This window comes from Phacochoerus africanus, chromosome 4 (assembly GCF_016906955.1).
Source record: "Phacochoerus africanus isolate WHEZ1 chromosome 4, ROS_Pafr_v1, whole genome shotgun sequence".
Lineage (NCBI taxonomy): Eukaryota > Metazoa > Chordata > Mammalia > Artiodactyla > Suidae > Phacochoerus > Phacochoerus africanus.
Window position 1 is genome coordinate 73,841,031 of NC_062547.1, and position 21,894 is coordinate 73,862,924.

Below are 21,894 nucleotides of genomic sequence, written 5' to 3' on the forward strand. Positions count from 1 at the left end.
CAAATGAGGCATGAGTTAAAGAAGGAATCAACATAGAAATTATGAAGTTCTTAAAACTGAATAAATAGTACATTATGGAATGAAACTTGTGGGATGCAGCCAAAGGGGTACCCAGAGGAAAATGTATAGCCTCAAGCATGTTGCTAAGAAAACAGATTCTGAGAATAAGTCAACTTTTAAAAGACATGAACCAAGCTTTAAATTACTCGACTTGGACCTTTTTGAGGTGGTTCTTTTGCATTAACAAACAACTTTCTTTGAAACATCTAAGTAGATAAGTCTTGGGCAAGTACAACAAGAAAAGAGAGAAAGCATCCAAATCCAGGGAAATGGGGAAAATTACATCAACTACAGATTGAGACTTTTAAAAAACTACAAGATGATTATCAGAGGAGACAAGCCAGAAGGAGACCACAGAGGGAAGGAGAGTAGAGCTGGCATGGGGAAAAAAATTCCCTTACTTTCCCCCTGTGGGATGGTGGAAAGAACAGACAGTGAAGAGAGAAAGATGAAGAAATAACAGCTCCTGGGTTCTGAATGCAAGAAGTAAAGGAGAGGGATCTTGTTTGTAACAAATGGTGTGACAAAAGGGACAGAAAAGCCAGACTCTAACCCAAGCCTGGTTCTATCCAAGACTATTTTTTGTCTTTTTTTTGGTGGGGGGACATACTCACAGCATATGGAAGTTCCCAGGCTAGGGGTCAAATTGGAGCAGTAGCGGCTGGCCTACGCCACAGCCGTAGCCACGCCAGATCTGAGCTACATCTGTGACCTACACCACAGCTCATGGCAGTGCCAGATCCTTAAACCACTGAGTAAGGCCAGGGATCAAACCCACATCTTCATGGATAGTAATCCGATTGATTACTGCTGAGCCGCAACAGGAACTCCCCAAGACTTTATTAATAGGCCACTCTGCCTACAGAACTCCTTATTCAGTCCTCAAAGCCCAGGACTAAAAGCTCCTCTAAGAAGGTTATCTCTTAATTTCACTTCTCTGTTTGCAAAAGCCCATTGAGGCTGAGGTGTCTGGATAGGATCTACTTTGCCCCCCTTACTGAAAACCAGACAGAGGATCTTCAGGGAGTGTTATCGAATGTGTGACCCTCTGCTCTGTGATTCAGCCCTTGAGATGTTCCTGTCTATAGTTAAGAGTAGGTGGTGGCACACAGGGGTTTATCTGAAGGCTTCTTGGAAAAGGAGGGCCCTAAGGAATTGCCTCAACCCATAGACATGACCATCAAGGCTCTAAGCATCTCCAGTTGCCTTGGCCCTGCCAGAGGATTCCATTATACCTAATCCCATTTATTGAGCACTTACTGTATGCTCATGCAATCTCATTTAAGCCTTCTGACAATACACCAGTGGACCGATGAGAAAACTGAGGCTGAAATAGGTCAGGTCTCTCACCCAAGATTACAAAGGTGGTAAGTAGTGGAACCTAGATGTCGGCCCAGATCTGCTCAGTTCCTGCTGTGACAAGGGAATTCAAGGCATCTGAGCTCCTCCTGCCCACAGTCAGCATTGGCCCCGTGCTGGGAGGGACAGAGTCCTAGAGCAGAGCCCCCACTCATCACCAAGGAACTGTCAGGGGCCAAAGCAATCTAGTATTCCAGACAGTGCAAATATCCTAAATGTATATTTTGACCCTAACAACATCATTTTAAAATGTTTAAAGCTAAAGTATCCAGAGTTCCCGCTGTGGTGCAGTGGGTTAAGAATCCAACTGCAGCAGCTCTGGTGGCTGCAGAGGTGCAAGATTGATCCCTGGTGCAGTGGGTCAAGGGATCTGGCATTGCCACAGCTGCAGCGTGGGTCACAGCTGTGGCTCATATTTAGTCCCTGGCCCAGGAACTTCCACATGCCCTGGGTGCAGCCATAAAATAAAAATAAAGCAAAATAAAATAGCTACTAGGAGAAATGAGCAGAACTACAGTGATGCTGGATGCTGAAGCAAACTCAGGAATGGAAAGACCAATCTGACAATAAGGATCTGGAGGATCTGAACAATGTAATACTGAACTTGAGCAAATACATATGTACAGGATTTTGTACGTAACAAATGAAGAATGTACACTCTGTCCAAACACTTAAAGCCTGTCACCAAAAAAGGACCATGAATTAGATCATAAAGAAAAGCTCAACATTCAGATTTCACTCACTAGGCACAATGCAATAAAATTACAAATCAGCGACGACATGTAGCTCCTCAAATCCACAGAGGAGGAAGTGTTAAATGAGTTTAAGATACACAAATCACAAAGTATTTAGAACTGAGTGATAAGACCACTGCAAATGAAAAGCTTTGGGATGCAACACAAAACGTACTCAGAAGTAAATTTAAAGTCATCAGTGCATTTATGGAGGGAGAGAGATTGCTGAGTATAAAGGAAATAAGCACATATATAGCTTTATATGGATTTATGAAGAAAATAACTGAAAATAAACCCATTAAGCTTTCAATAGAAGCGTCCACAAAAAGGACAAATAAACCCAAGGAAAGTCAAGGGAAAACATTATTAAGTAAAAATCAGAAATTAATAAAATGAGAAATGAAAGCAGCAGCAACAACATTATAAAAAGCTGGATCTTTAGAAATACCCATAAAAGAGGAAAACTTTTGGCAAGAAGACAGAAGGTGCAAATAAACAGTAGGGATGACAGAGAAACCAACTACTCTCAAAGGAGATATTTTAGGAGTTCCCTTGTGGGGCAGGGGATGAAGGATCCGGCATTGTCACTGCAGCAGCTTGGTTGCTGCTGTGCCTAAGGTTCAATCCTGGCCTGGGAACTTTTTTTTTTTTTTTTGTCTTTTTGCCATTTCTAGGGCCGCTCCTACGGCATATGGAAGTTCCCAGGAGGCTAGGGGTCGAATTGGAGCTGTAGCCACCGGCCTATGCCACAGCCACAGCAACGCAGGATCTGAGCTGCGTCTGCAACCTACACCACAGCTCATGGCAATGCTGGATCCTTAACCCACTGAGCAAGGCCAGGGATCGAACCCACAACCTTATGGTTCCTAGTCAGATTCATTAACCACTGCACCACGATGGAAACTCCGAAACTATAAAACTCTTAGAAAAACTCATCTATAAACAAATTCAGGAGTTCCCGCCATGGCTCAGTGGAAATGAATCTGACTAGTATCCATGAGGACTCAGGTTCAATCCCTGGCCTCACTCAGTGGGTTGAGGATCTGCTGTTTTGGAGAGCTGTGGTGCAGGTTATAGACACAGCTAGGATCTGGCATTGCTGTGGCTCTGGCATAGGCCAGCAGCTACAGCTCCGATTTGACCCCTAGCCTGGGAGCCTCCATATGCTATGGATACGGCCCTAAAAAGACAAAAAAAACAAAACCAAAAACAGGGTAATTGTGCCCTCTGGGCAGAAGTAAGGGGAATACATTCAACAAAGGGTATACATGTAAATTCAACCTGATGTGTATGTTTTAATTTTTTTTTTCTTTTTAGGGCCACACCTGTGGTATATGGAAGTTCCCAGGCTAGGGGTCAAATCAGAGCTGCAGATACTGGTCTACACCACAGCCACAGCAAATTACTTAGGTGTTAAGAATATCATATCTATTATTCACTTTTGTATATTCAAAATAAGGAAATAATAAATCTAGGGAAAAGGGGAGAAATATCATCGCAAAGCATTTGATTTTAAAAAATAAACCACAGCTCCATAATTTGAAAAAGTAGCTCAATGATGCTAAACCTTTAGAACAAAATTTGGCAAAATATTTTAGGTTTTTCAGGCCAGAAGCTCTCTGTTACAACTACTTGGCTGGCCTGCCACAGCACACAAGCAGTCATAGACAAAACCAATGAGTATGGCTGTGTTCCAAAAAAGTTTATTTACAAAAACAGGGAGTGAAATGCATTTGGCCCACGGGCCATAGTTAGCCAATCTCTGAACTAGAGACATGTCCACTGAATTCAGAAACAAGGCAAGGAATGTCCATTACCATTTTATGTAATACTCAGGACCCCTGCCAATGCAGTAAGATAAGAACAAGAAATAAGATAAGAACAAGAATACAAGTATGGAAAAAGACAAAGCTTTCATTATTGCAAGAAATATGACTGTCTACTAGACAGCTCAAAAGAATCATCTTAAGGAGTTCCAGTCGCGGCACAGAGGAAATGAATCCAACTAGGAACCATGGGGTTGCGGGTTCGATCCCTGGCCTTGCTCAAGTGGGCTGAGGATCCGGCATTGCCCTGAGCTGTGGTGTAGGTCACTGAAGCGGCTCAGATCTGGCATTGCTGTAGCTGTGATGCAGCAGGCTGGCAGCAACAGCTCCAATTAGACCCTTAGCCTGGGAACCTCCATATGCCGTGGGTGCAGCCCTAGAAAAGACAAAAGACAAAAAAAAAAAATCATCTTAAATTGTGCTATAAGTAAGAAGAAAATCCAACAAAATACCAGTTACAAAGCCATCATAAAAAGTCACTGGCCTATTTCTTAGGTACAGCACAACTGAAAACATTTTCAGCCATGAAAAGCTCTGATCCAATTTCTTATCAACCACTTTACACTTTCATATTTAAACCTTTGTGGCCATATCCTCGCAGTCCAGATGAAATGAATTTTGCACATAAAAGAGAGGTCCCCCACCCTCCCACACTTGGCACTTGAATCTGACTCTTATTCTCTCTCTCCCCACAAAGTCAGGCAGAGTCAATATTTTTTTCTGTCCTTTGAAAGGCCAGAGTTAGTTAGACTTCTCTTTCTGGGTTCCAATTACTTGTTTGAGGGAAAGGGTTCTTTAAGTCATTTTTTGTATCACTAAGGTATGCACAAGTATTACCTGGCATAAGTTAGTTATGAAACACATTTTTCAGAAAAGAAGAAAGCAAGGAAGGAAATTATACTAATAATAAAATTAATGATGAAAAACAGGGTATTTGCATGGTCTCAAAGTATCTCCACACAAGATACTTTTACAAAGGGTAAAACGGTAAATTTACCATAGAGAAATCTGGTCAACAGGACCTTAATCAAATGATCAGGGTCAAGGTCTCCAGTGATGAGACATATCAACATAATGTACCTCCTGATATACTAAGAAGTACACACCACCACTTCTGTGATAGTCTTGCCCCAAAATGCACAACCTCAGTCTAATCATGAGCAAACCTCAGACAAACTCAGCTTCAGGGACTTTCTAAAAAATAACTGGTTCCCCTTTAGCATACCTGAGACCATGAAAGACAAAGAATGAGAATCTATCACAGACCAGAGAACACCTAGAAATGTGATGACTAAAAGTACTATGGGATCCTGGATTGCATTCTGGACCAGAAAAGAGCTGGAGAAGCAAACATTCTTACATTTGAGGAGTTCCCGTCGTGGCTCAGTGGTTCACGAATCCGACTAGGAACCATGAAGTTGTGGGTTCGATCCCTGGCCTTGTTCAGTGGGTTAAGGATCTGGCGTTGCTGTGAGCTGTGGTGTATGTTGCAGATGCGGCTCGGATCCCACGTTGCTGTGGCTGCGGCATAGGCCGGCGGCCACAGGTCCGATTCGACTCCTAGCCTGGGAACTTCCATATGCCGTGGGAGCGAAGACCAAAAAAAATTCTTACATTTGAATAAGATCTGTAAGCTACTAGGATTGTATCAATGTTAGTTTCCTGATTTCAATAAAGGTACTATGGTTATATAAGATGCTCACATTAGAAGTTGGGTGAAAGATACACCAGGAGCTACCTGTACTATTTTTGCAACTTCTCTGTGGGTCTAAAATTATTGCAAAATGAAAAAATATAATAATTTGTTTAAAAGTCATTGGCTGGTTGTACTATTGGCAGTAACCAATTAGAAACCTTACATTTAAAAAACCCTACAGCATAAGCATGATTGCCAGAGGCTGGGAAGCCGGGAGAATGGGGAGTTAGTGTTGGATAGGGTCAGAATTTCAGATTTACAAGATAAAGAGTTCTAGGGACGGATGGTGGTGATGGTTGCACAATGATGTGAATATATTTCATGCCATTGATCTGTACACTTAAAGGTTATTAGAACAGTAAATTTTCTATTATTTTAACAATATAAAAGAAAGATTATGGATCTTTTCTTGCAGACAGATAGGCGATTGTAAATATGTAGGAAAGGGAGATCGGAAAGCTACACGTCTAAACTGATAACATACCTCTACGAAGTATGGCTGTTTTGTTTGTTTGTTTTGTTGGCCCACACCCATAGCATGTAGAAATTCCCAGGCCAGGATCGAATCCAAGCTGCAGCTGGGAACTATACTACAGATACGGCAACACCAGGTCCTTAAGCCACTGTGCCACAGTGGGAACTCCAAGTACAGCTGTTTTAAAACAGGACCACAAATTCTTTGACATGGAGATGTAGAGTCGTTGCCTGCTCCATTTGGATCTGCTTGTGACTATCTGGACCTAGAGCATACAGGGGAAGTGATGCTGGGTGGTCCCCAAGACCAGGTCATCAAAGCCTGTCAGCTTCCACCTGGCTCCCTTGAGACATTCACTTCTTGGAAGCTTCTCAGGATCCTTGCTTGGATCCCCACTATATTGTGAGGAAGCTCAAGCCACACGGAAAGGTCACTTGTGGGTGCCCTGGTCGGCAGTCCTAGCCTCCAGGCATCATGTAACAGGCACAAGTCATCCCCATCACACTTGGTCCAAATGAGTGACCCACAAGCATAATAAAACAATTGCTGCTTAGAAGAGACAGTCTGGGGTGGAGACTGTCCACCAATATAAACTAGAACAGAAGGCAAAGACAAGACCAGGATGAAAGAGGAGTGAAAGAGAACTTTAGCTCTTATGGTAAAATTTGTTTTTATGACAAAAAAAATGTTTATATAGTAATTGTGATTAAAAATGAATTTAAAAGATAAATCTCCTGGAGTTCCCACTGTGATGAAGCAAGTTAAGAATCTGACTATAGTGGCTCAGTTCACTGCACAGGTGCAGGTTTGATTCCCGCACTGGGAACATCCATATGCCATGGGGGCTGCCGAAAGAAAGAGAGAAAGGAGAGAAAGAGAGAGAGAAAGAGAAAGAGAGAAAGAAAGAAAGAGAGAAAGAAAGAAAGAGAGAGAAAGAAAGAAAGAAAGAAAGAAAAGAAAGAAAGAAAGAAAGAAAGAAGAAAAGAAAGAAAGAAAGAAAAAGAAAGAAAGAAAGAAGGAAGAGAGAGAGAGAGAAAGAAAGAAAGAAAGAAAGAAAGAAAGAAAGAAAGAAAAGAAAAGAAAAGAAAGAAAGAGAAAGAAAGAAAGAAAAAAGGAAGGAAGGAAGGAAGAGAGAGAGAAAGAAAGAAAGAGAAAGAAAGAAAGAAAGAAAGAAAGAAAGAAAGAAAGAAAGAAAGAAAGAAGGAAAGAAAGAAGAGAGAGAGAGAAAGGAAGGAAGGAAGGGAAAGAAAGAAAAGAAAGAAAGGAAGCCCTCCCATCCACTATAAGGTATGTAAGACTTAGTTCATCATAGGCAGACAGCAGCAGCCCACAAGAGCACAGCTGAATCTTAGAACTATGCCATCTCCCCTGGGGGCCCTGTCACAATCAATTTTTTTTAAAAAATGGCTCCTGTTAATCAAGTGGTTATCATGGTGTTTTTAAACCACTGTGATAAAGTAGTTTTAGCACCCTCATTTTACAAATGAGAAAACTGAGGCACAGAGAGGTTAAGTAAATTGCCCAAGGTCACACAGCCTGAAAATGGCAGAGCTAGGATTTGAACCTGAGACTTCTGGCCTCACAGTGTTCACAGTGTCGAATAAACCTTGTGCAGGAACTGGATACTTAAGAGTGCACAAGACGTAGCCCCTGCCTTCAGCAGATTTGTTGCTGAGTGGGGGAGACAAACCATAAACAGGAAATTTCTATTCTCTTCTGCTGAGTGACATACATGGGGCCAATGTATTTCATATACATAGATATGCATATCTATGTATCTATATATATGCATATATCTATTATATATATAGATATAGATTATATATACACACATAGATGGGAGGGTGGTAAAGAAAGGCTTTCCAGAGATCAAGGTGAGAAGTGTTTTAATTTCTTCATGGTAGAGGGGAAAGGGTGTTCCTGGAAGAAGGCACAGCTCATGCAAGGAGCAGTCAGAGAGCATGGTATCTGAGAACAGCATGGCAGATGTCAGCTCACCGGCCCAATCTTTCACCTCATTTTTATTGATGTGAGGGGCCCGGATAGTCTGACGACCGACCCTCCCCTCCAAAGGACAGTTTTAACATCCATGCAGCTCAGACTGGGGTCTGGGGGAGCTGCACACTGATTCCAGAGGAAGAACAGGGCTGTGTCCTGACTGACAGCTGTTATCTCAGCAATTCCACTCAGGCCCAACTTGCAGACTCGTCCTCCAGAGAATCCTCAGGCGATGATAGAGCCTTCCTGAACCAGCTCCATGGGGTGTCAACCTTCAGCTGTTATTCTGTCTACTACAAAACCAGCACTTTCAAGAGGAAGGGATAGCAACAACAACAACAACAACAACAACAACAACAACAAAGACAAAAGACAAAAAAGACAAAATAAATAAATAAATAAATAAATAAATGGAGTTCCCGTCGTGGCGCAGTGGTTAACGAATCCGACTAGGAACCATGAGGTTGCGGGTTCGGTCCCTGCCCTTGCTCAGTGGGTTAACGATCCGGCGTTGCCGTGAGCTGTGGTGTAGGTTGCAGACGCGGCTCGGATCCCGCGTTGCTGTGGCTCTGGCGTAGGCCGGTGGCTACAGCTCCGATTCAACCCCTGGCCTGGGAACCTCCATATGCCTCGGGAGCGGCCCAAGAAATAGCAACAACAACAACAACAACAACAAAAGACAAAAGACAAAAAAGACCAAAAAAAATAAATAAAGAGGAAGGGAAGCTCTGCCAACACAATTTTCTCCACCCATTTGGAGATGACCCCTGCTCAGGCCTTTGTCCAGCCAGCCGAGTCTTTCTTCTGGCTCTACACTGAGTTAAACCAGCTGTTCATGGGCTGAACTCTGGCCCTCCAAATGCATATGTTGAATTCCTAATCCCCAAGACCTCAGATTGTGGCTGTGTTTGGAGACAGTGTCTTTAAAGAGATGATTAGATTAAAATGAGGTGTTAGGGTGGCACTACTCCAATATGACTGGTGTCCTCATAAGAAAAGGGGATTAAGACACAGACATGGAGTTCCCGTCGTGGTGCAGTGATTAACGAATCCGACTAGGAACCATGAGGTTGCGGGTTCGGTCCCTGCCCCTGCTCAGTGGGTTAACGATCCGGCATTGCCATGAGCTGTGGTGTAGGTTGCAGACGCAGCTCGGATCCCGCGTTGCTGTGGCTCTGGTGTAGGCCAGTGGCTACAGCTCCAATTCGACCCCTAGCCTGGGAACCTCCATATGCCGCGGGAGCGGCCCAAAGAAATAGCAAAAAGACAAAAAAAATATGTGGTACATTTATAGAATGGAGTATTAATCATCCATAAAAAAGAATGAAATAATGCCATATGCAGCAGCATGGATGCAACCAAAGATTCTTATACTAAGTGAAGTCAGAAAGAGAAAGACAAATACCATGTGATATCACTTATATGTGCAATCTAAAATATGGCACAAATGAACCTGTCTGTGAAACACAAACACACTCACAGATGTAGAGAATAGACTTAGAGTTGCCGAGAGGGAGAGAGTGGGATGGACTTAGAGTTTGTGGTTAGTAGGTGCAAACTATTACATTTAAATGGATAAGCAATGAGGTCCTACTGTATAGCACAGGGAACTATATCCATTCTTTTGGGATAGAACATGATGGAAGATAATATGAGAAAAAGAATGTTATATATGTACTAGGTCACTTTGCTGTACAGTAGAAATTGGTACAACATTGTAAATCAACTATACTTTTTTACTATAAAAGAGTTTTAAAAAGAAGATGTGCATATATACAATGGAATTATTACTCAGCCATAAAAAAAGGAAATAGTGCCATTTGCAGCAACATGGATGGACCCAGAGATTATCATACTAAGCAAAGTAAGCCAGACAAAGAAAGGCAAATATATGATATCACTCACATGTGGAATCTTTAAAAAATGATACAAATTAACTTATTTACAAAACAGAAATAGGCTCACAGACTTCAAAAATGAATTTATGGTTGCCAAAGGGGAAACAGGGTGAGGGGTAAATTAGGAGTTTGGGATTAACAGATACACACTACTCTATATAAAATAATCAACAAGGCCCTACTGTATAGCACAAGGAACTCTACTCAATATTCTATAATAACCTATATGGGAAAAAAATCTGAAAAGGAATCGATAAATGTATATATCTGAGTCACTTTGCTGTACACCTGAAACTAACACAATATTGTAAGTCAACTCTATTCCCATACAGACTAAAAATTAAATCAAAATAAGTAAATAAATATTCTAAAAAGAAAAGAAGGATATTATGTTTTCTCTCTCAATTCCTCTGTTCATATCCAAGCAAAAAGACTCAGTTGAGCATTACTGAACAACCACCCAACCACCCCTTGCTAACCTCCTCCCACCTCTTAAAAAAATTAAAATTTATACATCATCGAAGTCCAAATATTGAGTGTACAGCTAGATGAATGTTTACATCTGTTTACCCACCCAGATCAAGATAATAGAAGGTTTCCAGCTTGCTGTAGTCTGTGCCCACTCCTACCCCATCATATGTTGAACCCCAACCCAAGGTGATGGGATAACGAGGTAGAACTTTTGGGAGGTGATTGGGTCATGAGGGTGGGGCCCCCATGAATGGGATTAGTGCCCTTATAAAAGAGAGCCCAGAGAGCTCCTTCACCCCTTCTGTTACATGAGGGCACAGAACAAAGATGGCCAGCTATGAACCAGGAGGCAAGTACTCATCAGACACTCATCTGTCAGTGCCTTAATCTTGGACTCCCAGTCTTTTCTCTGGGCCATGACCAGGGAATCCTCTCTCCCTTGGCACCCCCCAATCCGGCCCTTCATAACATTCCTCATCCCATGACTCTCCATAACTACGACTCCCTGATAACTGTCCCCACTGCCTGCTTTCAACCTCCACCTCTAGTATACTTTCTTTGTGCAAAAGCCAGAATGAGCTTTTAAAAACATGAGTTGAACCATATTTCTCTGTTGCTAGAATGTCAGCTTCAGGAGGGTAAGGATCTTGCTCTGATTTGATCACTGCTGGATATCAAGTGCCAGGTACACAGTAGGAGTCTTGATCTTGACCTCCCAGCCTCTAGAACTTGGAGGAATAAATGTGTGTTGTGTATAAGCCACCCATTCTGGTGTTCTGCTATAGCAGCTCAAATGGATCAAGACAGCACCATCCCCAAGAAGGTTCCCCCATATCCCTTCCCAGGCAATGCCCCCACCCCAGGATGAATGGTTGTTTTGATTTATATCACCATAAATTAGTCTTGCCTGTTCCTGAGCTTCATAGAAATGAAATCATGTAGCATGTTCTCCTTGAGGTCTGGCTTCTTTTTCTCCATGTTTTTCATTTCATTTCATTTCATTTTTTTAACAGCCACACCTCTGTCATATGGAAGTTCCCAGGCTAGGAGTTGAATTAGAGCTGCATCTGCTGGCCTATGCCACAGCCACAGCAATGCCAGATCTGAGCCACATCTGCAACTTATACCACAGCTCATGGCAACACTGGATCCTTAACCCACTGAGAGAGGCCAAGGATCAAAACCCCATCCTCATGGATACCATGTCAGATTCTTAACCCACTGGGCTACAACAGGAACTCCTCTTTCTCTCCATTTTTGTTTTGTTTTGTGCTGCTTTTTAGGGCTGCATCTACACCACAGACACAGCAATGTGGGATCCGAGCCACATCTGCCACCTACACCACAGCTCACGGCAGTGCCAGATCCTTAGCCCACCGAGCAAGCCCAGGGACTGAACATGCATCCTCATGGATACTAGTCAGGTTCGTAACCTGCTGAGCTACAACAGGAACTCCTCTCTCCTTGTTTTGATGAGGAGATTCACACATGCCACTGTGTGTTGATCTTGTTATGAGATTCCCTCTTTTTTGTATCCATCTGTATCTATCATCGTAGTATTATCCAGAATAGTTTCACAGTCCTAAAAATGACCTGTGGTCCATTTATTCATCCCTCCCCACCTAACCCGTAACAACGACCGATCTTTTTACTGGCTCCTTAGTTTTGCCTTTTCCAGAATTCCTAATAGTTGGACTCATAGTGTATGCAGCCTTTTCAGATTGTCTTCTTTCACTTAGTAACGTGCATGTAAGATTTCTCCATGTTTTCTCATGGCTTGATAGCTCATGTCTTTTCAGCACTAAATAACATCCCATTGTCAGGATATATTAGGGTTTATTTATCCATTCACCAACTGAAGGACAGCTCGGTATGATCTTCCAAGTTTTGGCAATTATGAATAAAGCTGCTATAAACATCCATGTGCAGTTTTTTTGTGGAAATACATTTTCAACTCCTTAGATAAATACCAAGGAGCATGATGGATGGACCCTATAGTTAAGAGTATGTTTAGTTTTGTAACCTGTTTTCCAGAGTGGCTGGGCCATTCTGTGTTCCCACCAGCAATGAACAAGTTTCTGCTTCTCCACATCCTCATCAGCATGTGGTGTTGTCAGTGTTTTGGATTTTGTGTGGTGGTACCTCATTATAATTTGATATGCATTTTCCTGATGGCATACGATATGGAGCATCTTTTCATGTGTGGATTTGCCATCTGCGTTATCTTCCTTGGTAAAGTGTCTGTTCAGGTCTTTGGCCCCATTTTTAACCAGGTTGTTTATTTTCTGTTTCCCCCCTACCCCCTGCAGCTTTATGGAGGTATAATTGACAAAGATTGTATATTTTAAAGTATACAATGTGAGTTTTTGACACATGTTACATTGTGAGATGATTATAGCAATCAAGCTAATTTATATATCTAGTTCCTCACATAGTTGCCTTTTTGTGTATGATGAGAACACTTAAAATTTACTCTCTTAGCAAATTTCAAGTATATAATACAGTAATTCTATCTATATTCACCACTTGGGCCATTAGATCCACAGAACCTACCTATCCTCAAGAACTGAAATTTTGGACCTTTTTTTTTTTTTTTTTTTGCTTTTTAGGGCCACACCTGCAGCATATGGAGATTCCCAGCTAGGGGTAGAATAGGAGCTACAGCTGCTGGCCTTTGCCACAGCCACAGCAACAGGGGATCTGAGCCGCGTCTGCGACCTACACCACAGCTCACAGCAACGCTGGATCCTTAACCCACTGAGCGAGGCCAGGGATCAAACCTGCAACCTCATGGTTCCTAGTCGGATTCGTTTCCGCTGCGCCACGACAGGACCTCCTGAAACTTTGTACCTCTTGATCACCATCTTCCCATTCCCCTCCCTACCACAGCCCCTGTGGGCACCACTCTTCTACTCTGCTTTTATGTGTTCAACTTTTTTATAAGTGAAATCATACAGTATTTGTCTTTCTGTGACTGGCTTATTTCATTTAGCATCATGTCCTTAAGGTCCATTTATGCTGTTCCAGGAATCTAGAGCAAGACGGTGGAATAGAGAGACCCTGAGCTCACCTCCTCTCATGATCACACCAAAATCATAACTGCTGAACAACCACTGATTTAAAAAAAAGGCTGGAACCACCCATGTTGTTCCCAATGGCAGGATTTCTTCTTTTTAAGGTTAAAAGATATTCCATTGTATTCTTTTTTTTTTTTTTTTTGGTCTTTTTGATATTTCTTGGGCCGCTCCAGCAGCATATGGAGGTTCCCAGGCTAGGGGTCCAATCAGAGCTGTAGCCACCAGCCTACGCCAGAGCCACAGCAACACAGGATCCGAGCCATGTCTGCAACCTACACCACAGCTCACGGCAACGCTGGATCGTTAACCCACTGAGCAAGGCCAGGGATCAAACCCGCAACCTCATGGTTCCTAGTCAGATTCGTTAACCACTGCGCCATGACGGGAACTCCTATTCCATCGTATTCACCACATCCATTTTATCCATTCGTCCATAATGGACACTTAGGTTGTTTTCCACGTCTTGGTTGTTGCAAATAATGCTGCACGAATCTGGAGGGTACAGACATGTCTTCAAGATCATGTTTTCATTTTCTTTGGATATGTATCCAGATAGGACTGCTGGATCACAGCAGTCCTATTTTAATTTTTTTTGAGGAACCTCTACACTGTTCTCCATAATGACTGCACCAATTTACATTCCCATCCACAGTGCACAAGGGTTCCCCTCTCCCAACGTCTTTGACAGCACTTGTTATCTCTTGACTTTTCGATAATAGCCCTTCTGACAAATGCAAGGTGACATCTTATTGTGATTTTAATTTGTATTTCCTGGAAGACTGGTCACATTGAGCACCTTTTCTTATACCTGTTGGTCATGAGAAATGTCTATGTAGGTCCTTTGCACTATTTTTTTTTTTGGTCTTTTTTGCTGTTTCTTGGGCTGCTCCTACAGCATATGGAGGTTCCCAGGCTAGGGGTCGAATCGGAGCTGTAGTCACCAGCCTACGCCAGAGCCACAGCAACGTGGGATCAGGGCCGGGTCTGCAACCTACACCACAGCTCACGGCAACACTGGATCGTTAACCCACTGAGCAAGGCCAGGGATCGAACCCGCAACCTCATGGTTCTTAGTCGGATTCATTAACCACTGTGCCACGACGGGAACTCCTGGTCCTTTGCACATTTTAAATTGGATTATTTGGGTGTTTTTGCTACTGAGCTAAGTTCCCTATATATTTTGGATAGTAAGCCCTTATCAGATGTATTGTTGGCAAGTATTTTAATTTTAAGTCTTTAACCCATTTTGAGGTGATTTGTGTATATGCTGTGAAATAAGTTTCTTTCTTCTGCATGTAAACATCTAGCTTCCCCAAACCATTTATTGAAGATAACTAAATTTATCTCCTCTCTCCACTGTGTGTTGTTAGCCTCCCTGTTGGAAATCAGTTGACCGCAGATGCATAGGTTTATTTCTGGGCCGTCTGTTCTCTTCTATTGGTCTATATGTCTGTTTTTATGCCAATACCGTATTGTTTTGATTATTGTAGCTTTGAAATACAGTTTGAAATCATGAAGTGTGACGCCTCCAGCTTTGTTCTTCAGGTTCAAGACTGCTTCAGTTATGCAGGGTCTTTTGTGACTCCATATGAATTTTAGGACTGTTTTCCCTATTTCTGAGGAAAATGCCACTGGAATTTTGAAAGAGATTGCATTGAATCTACAGGTCGCTTTAGGTAATACAGACATCTGAACAATATTAATTCTTCTAAATGATGAACACAGCATATCTTTCCAGTGATTTGCATCTTCTTCAGTTTCTTTCATCAATGGTTTACAGTTTTCAGATCTTTTACCTCCTTGGTTAAACTTATTCCTAAGATTTTCATCTGTTTGACGCTATTGTAAATGGGATGTTTTCTTAATGAAGAAAAAAAATAGATCACTGTTAGTGTACAGAAACCCAAGTGATTTCTGTATATTGATTTTGTATCTTGCAACTATACTGCCTTTGTTTATTAGTTCTGACAGATTTTGCTGGAGTCTTTAGGGTTTTCTATATATATGATCGTGTTATCTACAAAGGGACAATTTTACTTCTTTCTTTCCAATGCAGATGACTTTTATTTCTTTTTCTTGCCTGATTGCTCTGGCTAGGACTTCCAGGACTATGTTGAACAGAGATGGCAAAAATAGGGCATCCTTGTCCTGTTCCTGATCTTAGAGGAAAAGCAAGCTTTTCCTTATTGAGTCCTTATTGTTGAGTTTTAAGAGTTCTTTGTATATTCTTGGTCAGCTGTGTCTTTTGCAAATATATTCTCCCATATATTTATTTCCCTGATGATCTAATAAGCAGGTGACACCATTTGTGGCTCTACAAAGTCAGCTTGTGAATCAGGAGAAGTGAGTTGGTGGGGAGAACCCTGGTAGACCAGCTCAAAATCTGGAAAAAGTCTGCTCAGACCCCTAAACTTTGGGGGACCGTCCTGCTGAACGAAGTTGAATGTGAGGACCAGCCTGGAAATGAAAATTGTTCTTTTGAAAAACATCTCAAAAGCCATTTTCTTCACCTGCTTGGCCTGTAACTGCAGAATTCATTAAAATCCAGAAGAAAGAGGGGAAAGAAAGCTGGTGAATTCTAATTTTCTCTTTGCATTTCAATCAGGGCAGACAATGGGCGTCTGCAGCCACCGGAGGGCTTCAGGGGAGGCTGTCCCCACCCCCACCCCACCCCCAGATGGAGAGCAGCAATGGACCCTACAAAGAAATGCATGAGGCCGCTCTATCTCAGAGCTTTGTTTGCAAGCAGGGGCCAGGCCTCCTCCCACTCTGGCCCTTTTAGAAAGGGGCTCCAGCTGAATGAGCCTCCTGAATAGCAAACCTTGCTGTCTTGGGGCCTTGCTGATGGTTCCTGGTCCTGGGATGACTGGCTTGGCTTAACCCCCTCTCTCCCACTCTCGGCACCCTCACAACAGACACTGGGCAGGAAAGTAAATACCAGAGAGATGGGGGAACTTGTAAGTTTCATCCTCTCTCAGAGTCCACTGTCTTTATCAACCAGACCTGAGCTCTCTCTGCAGTGACTTCCTACAACCAATGTTCCTTCAGGCTGGGAACCCATGAGAACCACAGTGAGCAACCTCACACTGCATACAGCAAGAGAGCTAACTTAAAAAAAGAAATATGATAAGAAGTGTTGATGAGGATGTGGAGCAAGTGGAGACTTTATACACTACCGGTGGGATATTAAAAAGTATGGCTACTTAGGAAAACAACCTGGAAGTTCCTCCAAAGATGAAACATAGAATTATCCTAGAGTTCAGCAATTCCACTCCTACGTATCTACCCAAGAGAATTGAAAACATATGTTTGCACAAAAACTCACATGGAAATGTTTATGGCAGCACAATTCACAATTACCAAAAGGTAGAAATAATCCAAATGCCCATCAAGGCCAAATGGAAAAACAACATGTGGGATTACCATACAATGCAATACCATTCAGCCAGGAGAAGGAGTGGAGCACTAACACTTGTTCAAATGTGGATGGATCTCGAAAATATGATGCTCAGTGAGAGAAGCCAGATACAAAAGGCCACCTCATGTGTGATAATATTTATATGAAACATCCAGAACAGAGAAATCCACAGAGACAGAGAGTGGATTCATGGTTGTCAGGGGCTGAGGAGGGGGAATGGGGACAGGGTTTCCTTCTGGACTGAAGAGAATGTTCTGTAATTAGACATTGGTGATGGTTGTACAGTTCTGTAACTATACTAAAACCCACTGAATTGTACACTTTAAAGTAGCGAGTTTTAGGCTATGCAATTAACTCAATTAAGATAAACTTTTTTGGGGGTGGGGATTTCCCTGGTGGCCTAGCATTTAAGAATCCAACATTGTCACTGCTGTGGCTTGGGTTTGATGCCTGGCCTGGGAGTTTCTGTATGTTGTGGGTATGGCCAATAAAACCAAACAAACCTGTTTTTAATCTTTGGGGCAAACTCGTCACTCTCAGCCTCCCTCCAGCCCCTCTTCCTGTCCCACCTCAGGGCCTCTCCTCAAGCTATTGCCTCTCCTCTAGGCAATGTTCCCTCTGCCTAGAATATTCCTCCATGCCCTTTCTGGCCTCAAATTGCCCACTCCTCCTTCAGCTCTCAGCTCAAACTTCTCCCAGAAGCCTTCATGGACTCCCCAAGACTAGCTCAGTCCCCCTTAAAACCAACCTCCTAGCTCCCTGCTCCTTCTAGTAGTGATCACAGGTGTGATTTCTTTCTTAATGGCCACATGTACAGCATATGGAGGTTCCCAGGCTAGGGGTTGAATCAGAGCAGCAGCTGCTGGCCTAACCACAGCCACAACAATACCAGATCTGAGCCACATCTGTGACCTAGGCCACAGCTTGTGGCAATGCTGGATTCTTAATTCTCTGAGTGAAGCCAGGGATCAAACCCACATCCTCACAGAAACAACGTTGAGTCCTTAACCCAATGAGCCACAGTGGGAACTCCAACAGTTGTGATTTTATATTTTGGTCTGTAGTTATTTATTGAATGTTGGTTTCACCCCCACTAATGTGAGGTCCCTAAAGGCAATGATTTGGTCTCTCTTGGTCACTGCTGAGTGTCCAGAAGCCAGCAGAGGCTTGCCACATAGTAGTTGCTCAATAAGTGTTTGGTAACCTCTAAAACTGACTTTAGGACTTATCACCCTTATGCAGCAAAGCCAGTCTACTGAGCTATAGTGGAAACCAAGCAGGACTCTGCAGGGCCCTCCCAAATACAAAAGCCCCTCTGTGTTCCCTGCTTCTTGTTTGTAGAAAAAGCTCTGAAACTGAATCCAACAACATATAAAAAAGATTATACAACACGACCAAGTGGGATTCATCCCAAGTTCACAAGGATGGTTCGGCATATGTAAATTGAACATTGTGACACACCACCTTAACCAAAGAAAAGTCAAAAACCATAGTAGATCACCTCAGTAGATGCAGAAAAAGCATTTGACAAAATTCAATATCCATTCATGAAAAAATTTATACCAAAGTGGGTATAGAAGGAACATACCTTAACATAATAAAAGCCATTTATGACAAACCCACAGCCAATATACCATTGAATGGAGAAAAGCTGAAAGCCTTCCTGCTAAAATATGGAGCAAGAAAAGGGTGCCCACTCTCACCACTTTTATTCAACATAGTATTGGAAACCCTAGCCAGAGCAATTAGACGAACAAAAGAAATAAAAGGCATCCAAATTGGAAGAGAAGAGGTAAAACATCATTCCATGCAGATGACAAGATGCTATATATAGAAAACCCTAAGGATTCCACACAAAAACCACTTGATCTGATAAACAAATTCAGCAATGTTAGCAGGATACAAGATGAACATTTAGAAATTGGTTGCATTTCTGTATACTAACAATGAAATATTAGAAAAGGAGTATAAAAAATAACTTTTAAAATTGTTACCCTCCCTCAAATAAAATACCTAGGAATAAACCTAACCAAGGAGGTGAAATACCTTTATGCTGAAAACTATAAAACATTAATAGGAAAATTAAATGAGTTCCCGTCGTGGCGCAGTGGTTAACGAATCTGATAGGAACCATGGGGTTGCGGGTTGGATCCCTGGTCATGCTCAGTGGGTTAAGGATCTGGCATTGCTGTGAGCTGTGGTGTAGGTTGCAGATGCAGCTCAGATCCTGCATTGCTGTGGCTCTGGCATAGGCTGGCGGCTACAGCTCCCATTCGACCCCTAGCCTGGGAACCTCCATATGCCATGGGAGCAGCCCTAGAAAAAGCAAAAAGACACACACAAAAAAATAAATAATAGGAAAATTAAAGAGGATTCAAAGAAATAGAAAGATATCCCATGCTTCTGGATTGGAAGGATTACCATTGTTAAAAGCACCGTACTACCCAAAGCAGTATACAGATTTAATGAGATCCTTATCAAATTACCCATGACATTTTTCATAGAACTGGAACAAATAATCCAAAATTTTTATGGAACCATAAAAGACTTAGAATTGCCAATACAATTCTGAGGAAAAAAAAAAACTATGCAAGAGGCATAACTCTCTCAGACTTCAGACAATACCACAAAACTATAGTAATCAAGACAATGTGAGACAGAAGGATCAAGATGGCAGGGGAGTAAGAAGTTTTCCCACAAACATATAAAAAAAAAAAACCTACCTGTAGAATGATTCACATAGAACATCTACTGAATGTTGGCAGAAGACCTTAAACCTACAAAAAGGGCAAGAAACCCTCCACATAACTGAGCAGGACAAAAGGAAAAAGAGAGAGAGAGAGAGGAATCAGGAAGGGACTAGCACTCATGAGAGCAAGCTCTGAAAGAGGAAAGGAATCCACACGCTAGGAAGCCACCTAAGTGACTGGGAGATCAGCTGAGATGCAGGGACCTCAAAGCCTTGGAGCAAAGTGCAGCAGCTGGACTAAGGCAGGCAAGGCAGAAAGAGAGCTGCACAGATCATTGTACCACCTCCCACGACACCACAGCCTGAGACACTCAGAGGGGGGCTAGGTCCTGAGACTCAGGCTCTGAATATTAGTTTTTGGGAGAGGACTAGGGTTGGCTGTGTGGAGACAGGCTGAGGGGCTAGGAAGTGGGACTCCAAGGGCTGGAGAGAAAAGCACCACAGCCGAGGGAACCCTGGAGGAGGTCTGCACCCAGATGAGAAGCAAGTCTCCATTGTTGGGGAGGGCAAGAGGAGGAGGGGCGAACCACCATAAGAATATCTTTTTCTTCCCATGCATGGACTCTTGGAGGGTGGGGCTATGGGTGGCAAGGCACCTCTTGTATGGGCTACAGGCCACAGGACCCTCTTGCTTGGGCTATGGGTGGTGGCACTTCCTGTGCAGGCTAGCAGTGATGGGGCACCTCTTGTGCAATCTACAGGCAGTGGGAGAAACTCAGTCATCTCAGATTCCAAAGGTAGGTGGGTCCATGAACAGACACCACCCGTGACCCCAGTCACCTAAGATGTCAACACAGAGGAGGGCACTGCAACCAAACACCACCTGTTGTTGCTGTCACTCCCCTAAGAAGGCACATGCTGTGCCACTGCCACTGCCAAATGCTCTGGGCACTGCCTACACCTGCCTGAGGGTCACTGCCACTTCCTAGGGCCCTGCAACTAGGATCAGCCTGTGCCACCTTCCCATGGGTCCTTGCCACAGTCAAGAGCCCAGCAACCAGGAACTGGCTACTAGCTCTGCCCTGACCACTGCTTCCATCTTCCTGGAAGCACCCTGTCAAGGGGAGAATAGCCTGCACACACTGAGGAAAGAGACAGCAAGCATCCAAACCCAAAGCTGCCCTCACAGCAAAAATAAATAGTAAGCCCTCACAAAATATCCAGGGGCACTCTGGCACATAAATAGCCCTCAAGACTACAGTAGTTGTTTTCCCTAAACTCACGGAATAAGAAAAATATAAGTGAAATGAAGAAGCTCAGGAACTATTCCCAGTTAAAAGAACAGGAGAATTCACCTGAAGGAACAATGAAACAGACCTCTGTTAGTCTAACAGACACCAAGCTCAAAAAGGACATAGTGAAATTACTGAAGGAATTTCAGTACTGAAGAGTAAAAATTTACTGAAAGAGTAAATATGAATGAATTAAGAGTAGATATGAACAGTAATGCAGATTACTTTAGAAAGGAACTAGAAAATATAAAGAGGACCCAAGAAAAATTAGAAAATTCATTTGCAGAGATGCAAGCTGAGTTAAAGACACTGAAGAACACAATGAATAATGCTGAGGAACAAATTAGTGACTTGGAAGACAGAATAATGGAGATCACCCGATCAGGAGAGCAGATAGAAAACCAAATGAAAAAACATGAAAGCAATATAAGAGATGTATGGGGTAATATAAAGTTGGCCAATCTATGCATAACAGGGATTCCAGAAGGAGAAGAAAAAGAAAAGGGGATTGAAAATATACTTGAAGAAATTATGGCTGAAAACTCTCCAAATATAAAGGAAACAGATATCAAAATACAGGAAACACAGAGAGCCCCAAACAAGTTGAACCCAAACAGGCCCACATCAAGACATATTATAACAAAAAGGACAAAAGTTAAAGAGAGAATTCTAAAGGCAGCAAGAGAAAAACAAACAGTTAATTATAAGGGAACCACCATGAGGCTATTGGCTGATTTCTCTAGAGAAATACTATAGGCCAGAAGAAAGGGGCAAGATATATTCAAATTTCTTAAAGGGAAGTGTTGCTGCCTAGAATACTCTACCCAGCAAGAAAATCATTTACAATAGAAGGAGAAATAAAGAATTTCTCCAGCAAACAAAAACTAAAAAAGTACAGCAA